The following is a 5,000-nucleotide window of genomic DNA, read 5'->3' on the forward strand; positions in this document are numbered from 1 at the left end:
ACCCAAACATCGGCCTGATTGACAGGGCTTGTCCTACATGGGTTTTTCACTTCCCTCTTCGTGGGTGTTGGAAGCTGGTTGGACTGGAACCGATTCGCTCTCGAATGGGGAAGTCTCCAGGGATTAATAAAATCGTCTGGCGAATTGAAGGAAAAGGACTACCCGGCAAGGAAGAGGTTAATGTTGCTTTTAGCTCTGCTAATTGCTCTTTCCAGCGTCGAATAAGCGAGCATTCAGTATTTTCGAATGTAATGACAAGCCATCTTGACAAGCAAAGCAATGTAGGTTTGGGTAAAATTGGTTCTCGCTTGTGTCGTTAACAGATAGGTCGTCAAGCGAAACGAAGCTGCAGAAGAGGATAATTAGCTCTCTGGAACAAGCAGGTGCCTCGTGAGCTGAACACGTTTGCCTGGCGCTAACCAGAACAAAATATCTCAAGGTTGAGTGTGGATCTCAATATCCTTAATGTCTGTACTTGAAAAAGCTGTAACAAGCGAAACGTAGTACAAATAAAGGTTTCGATCTCACAAGGTGTTTATTCTCATAATCCTTAATGTACCTAAAGTTTATGACAAAGTGACATATACACTTGGCCAGCTGAGCTTGACCGAGATCAAATCCCTGTACAATACTTAAAGCCATTACTGTCTCTCTTGAGCAAGATGGTGTGTGTGTGTGTGTGTGTGTGTGTGTGTGTGTGTGTGTGTGTGTGTGTGTGTGTGTGTGTGTGTGTGTGTGTGTGTGTGTGTGTGTGTGTGTGTGTGTGTGTGTGCGTGTACGTGTGTGTGTGTGGTGTATGTTATGTCATATGATCATCCGCACATTGGACAGTACAAGCTATGAAGCTTTCATCCTATAGAATGATAGCTGTCCAGTACGTGATCCTAGACCATATTGAAATACGCGCGCACACACACACACACACACACACACACACACACACACACACACACACACACACACACACACACAACCAAGCAAGCAAACGAGCATACAAATACAAACATATATACTTCTCTTCAGAATCGTTGCTACTAATCAGAAATCACAAAAGAGAGAGAGAGAGAGAGAGAGAGAGAGAGAGAGAGAGAGAGAGAGAGAGAGAGAGAGAGAGAGAGAGAGAGAGAGGTGGGGGGACAGAAAACATGTGGTTGTTAAAAGAGTTTGGAAGATATTTGTTTAAAGAGAAACAGAGAAAGAGTACAAAAATAAAAAAGAGGAGCTTAGAAATTAAGTCCAATAGTCGGCTTGAAACCCTTAGGGAAAGAGTTATTTGTGTGTTTGTTTGTTTTTTTGTTTTTTAAACAAAAGAACATCGCAATATATTGCGTCGCATAATATACCTAAGTGTTTGGATTCAGTCAGAAACATTTCTCTACATTCAGAGGTGAAATCAAGTCTGAATACAAGCTATGCAGAAATTTTCCCTTCCTCATTTTTTTATTCATTAAAACCGCACAAATATTTTATTTTTATTTTTTCCCCCCGTCGTGTAGCCTCGCGATTTAGGGTCGGGCCCCGTGTGCGTTTTTTTTTTTTTTTTTTTTTTTTTTTTTTTTTTAGTTCATTCATTCAGACAGTTTTCATGAAGTTGTCGTTTTCCTTTTATATCCACCAAATGCGACTCGTCATTATTCCATTCATCTCTTACGCTTCCTTCCTCAAGCATTTCAAGTGTTTGTTTTTTTATCATTTTCCCTCTGCGAGGCTCAGCTTTGACTAGATATATTGCCTTCAGCACAGAGACGCGGTTGTCATGAAAATGGTGTTGACATTCGCATAAAGGGAGGTATTTTTCTATTTTATGATATAAAGGTTTCAGCGTTATTTTCTGTCGTTCAGGTTATCTTGGCAACTAAGCCCCGCCCTCCTCCACTCCTCCCTGGTGAGCTAAGGGAAAAGAGCGCGTGTGATTGGCTGTGCTATCTAAACCATACGATTCTTTCCTTTGGTGGTGGTGATGGTGGTGAAGGATGGTGGTGGTGGTGGTGGTGGTGGTGGTGGTGGTGGTGGTGGTGGTGATGGTGGTGGTGGTGGTGGTGGTGGTGGTGGTGGTGGTGGTGGTGGTGGTGGTGGTGGTGGTGGTGGTGGTGGTGGTGGTGGTGGTGGTGGTGGCTGTGGCGAAAGAGAGAAGGAGTAAAAGGGGAGGGGAGAGGGGCGTAATGACCAGACCAATTCAAATTTGGTCAAATTACGCTTATTTTTGCCCCCGCGCCTTCGTGGGTAATACATCTTCATTATTACCTAACTGTCAATACAATTTTTTTGTATTATTTGAAATCATTGCTTCCATTTCATCTGCTCTTGCAGGAACGTGGATGTGTTAATTATAAATATTGACATTTTGCATCAAAATTACAAGGGAACAATTTATAACGAATTCATAAAAGTCACAGAACCTGAATATTTCTCGAATTCAGTACGGTCGTGTTTATGTGAATGTGCGCGTGTCTGTTTGCCCGTGTGCATGTGTGTAAGTATGATCGTGTGTGTGTATGCGTGTGTGTGTGTGTGTGTGTGTGTGTGTGTGTGTGTGTGTGTGTGTGTGTGTGTGTGTGTGTGTGTGTGTGTGTGTGTGTGTGTGTGTGTGTGTGTGTGTGTGTGTGTGTGTGTGTGTGTGTGTGTGTGTGTGTGTGTGTGTGTGTGTGTGTGTGTGTGTGTGTGTGTGTGTGTGTGTGTGTGTGTGTGTGTGTGTGTATGATTCACGAACCTATCAGATCACGTGCTGGACTGGCAGTTCTCACTCTCCTGGATGAGAGCTCAAAGCTCGTGTAGGAACCGATCTAAGGGCGGTTCTGTTATTTAACTTAAACGTTCCATTCCTTTGTCCAAGGGGAACAGTAACTACCTCTGGTGTTAATAGAGCCTTCGAACGCTGAGCGGAGTTTGATCTCGGGTCTGTGTCATCGTAAGTTCTCGACGCTAACCACGAGACCAGGAAGTTGATCTCAAGACTCCCCGATCTCGGTGTCGATCTCGGCCTCTGAATGTGGTGATTTGGACTCGATCTCAGGCTTTCGATTTCGGTGACTTGGATCAATGCCGCCCCGAAGTATTTTTTCCTGTTTCGTGTTGCTTATTTTTGTACTCTTTCTAACCGTTTTCTGATGATCTTAATCAAGCTGTACATGGGAAGCTTTTGTGGAGCTTATTGACAAAACCCATCTGCATTATTCTGCATTATATGCTGGTGGCATCATCGGAAGCGTGCAGGTATCTTATTCGCTTAGTTTAAGGTTCGAGTCCCGCACGGGTGGCGTAATCGGAAGCGTGCAGGTTTCGCATTCGCTTAGTTGAGGGTTCGAATCCCGCACTTGTTTCCTATTCCCAGCAGTGACTGTTACCTGCCCCAACAGTTTAAGAAGCGCACAGGGCAAAGGTGACGACTTCGGCCGTAGTTACGGGCCCCCTGGCGTACGCTTCTCACTTTATTCTGCAAATTTTTTGTTCGTGAACTCTCGCTGCTCTACTCTCCCGCAAAAATACACTCTAAAGATTTGACGTATGTTTCCTGCGATTTAACATACAATGCGTATTGACGCTTATGTTATAGCCGATATCCGTAACTGATATTGCAGTATCAATTCACAGCTTTATGGGTATTTGTGTCACATATGAAGTGTTGTAAAGTAACGAAATAGAAATACTTAAGTCCTGCACTTATCACATAATTTTTCATGAGGACTTTTTTTTAGGGAAGGTTATTTTTCCGTTATTTTTTACATTATTTCTACGTTATTATGATCAAACATAAATGAATTATTACTTGTTGTATTTCAATAGATTCCCATGCCATGGGCAATCGCAATACATGGAAAAACTAAAAATTGGAAGCTGGCCAATCACCAACTCTTATTTATGTTTGAATCAATCACATGTGTCCTTTCATTTCATCAAAGTGATACAGTTTGGTGTAGCGCAGTTCTCGTTATTTTCTGTTGCGTTATTGTAATAATCGTCGTCATACCAACAAGTAAAAGCAGCAGTAATTCTGACTCGTGTAGCAATACTTTAACCCAAGTGCAATGAACCTTGGATGTTTGTACTTTGTGTAATATCTTACCATTGTAACTATATTTTTATTCAAGTTAATTTTTTACAACTGTGTATGCGTCCTTAATGTTGTGTATATGCATAATACGTAGTGTTATAGTGTATAGCTTGTTGCAACGTAATTTCTATCTTACCATTGTAACTATATTTCTATTCAAGTTAATTTTTTACAACTGTGTATGCGTTCTTAATGCTGTGTATATGTATAATACGTAGTGTTATAGTGTACAGCCTGTTGCAACGTAATTTCTATTCTGTTGTATACGAATTTGTTATAGTGTACAGCCTGTTGCAACATTATTTCTATTCTGCTGTATACGAATTTTGTATCCAATTTTAAAGTTTTGTGTGTGAACGTTTTGTTTGGAACTTCAATGATTATCCATTTTGCATAATATGACTTTAAAAATATATAAAGGAGATCGTAGAAGGAAATAGAGGACAAAATGAAAATTTTGCAAGCCATCAACCCCGAAATTTTATTTGGATTAAATTTTGTCACATTATTGACGCTCTGACTGATTGATTGCACAACTGTTCGATAAAATTAAATATTGATTGAGTTATTGATTCGTTGATTGACTGGTTGATTGATTGATTGTACAGAGAAGTCGAATTTTAAAATCTGGTCTTTGAATTTTGACTGAGACACAAATTTAGACTCCGACTTCTATGGTTGGTCTTACGACCTCACCCTCGTTCTCGGTGTAAGACAGCGTGTCTCAACCTTGCGTAACCTTTAAAATAAATTGCATGTATCAAGGAATCCCTACGCAAAAAAAAAAAAAAAAACATATACCATATCTTTCTCATTTTATTTTCATCGTAATATTAGGTTAGATAGGATGATGTCTATATGACATTATTCCAATAACCAAGAATAAGCCATGCGTGTTTAACTATATTACGTATATGAAATTAAATAAAAAATCAAAAGTACATTAGCT

Source organism: Oratosquilla oratoria, chromosome 16, assembly GCF_046742065.1.
Source record: "Oratosquilla oratoria isolate Oo_2021 chromosome 16, ASM4674206v1, whole genome shotgun sequence".
In the NCBI taxonomy this organism is placed as follows: Eukaryota; Metazoa; Arthropoda; class Malacostraca; order Stomatopoda; family Squillidae; genus Oratosquilla; species Oratosquilla oratoria.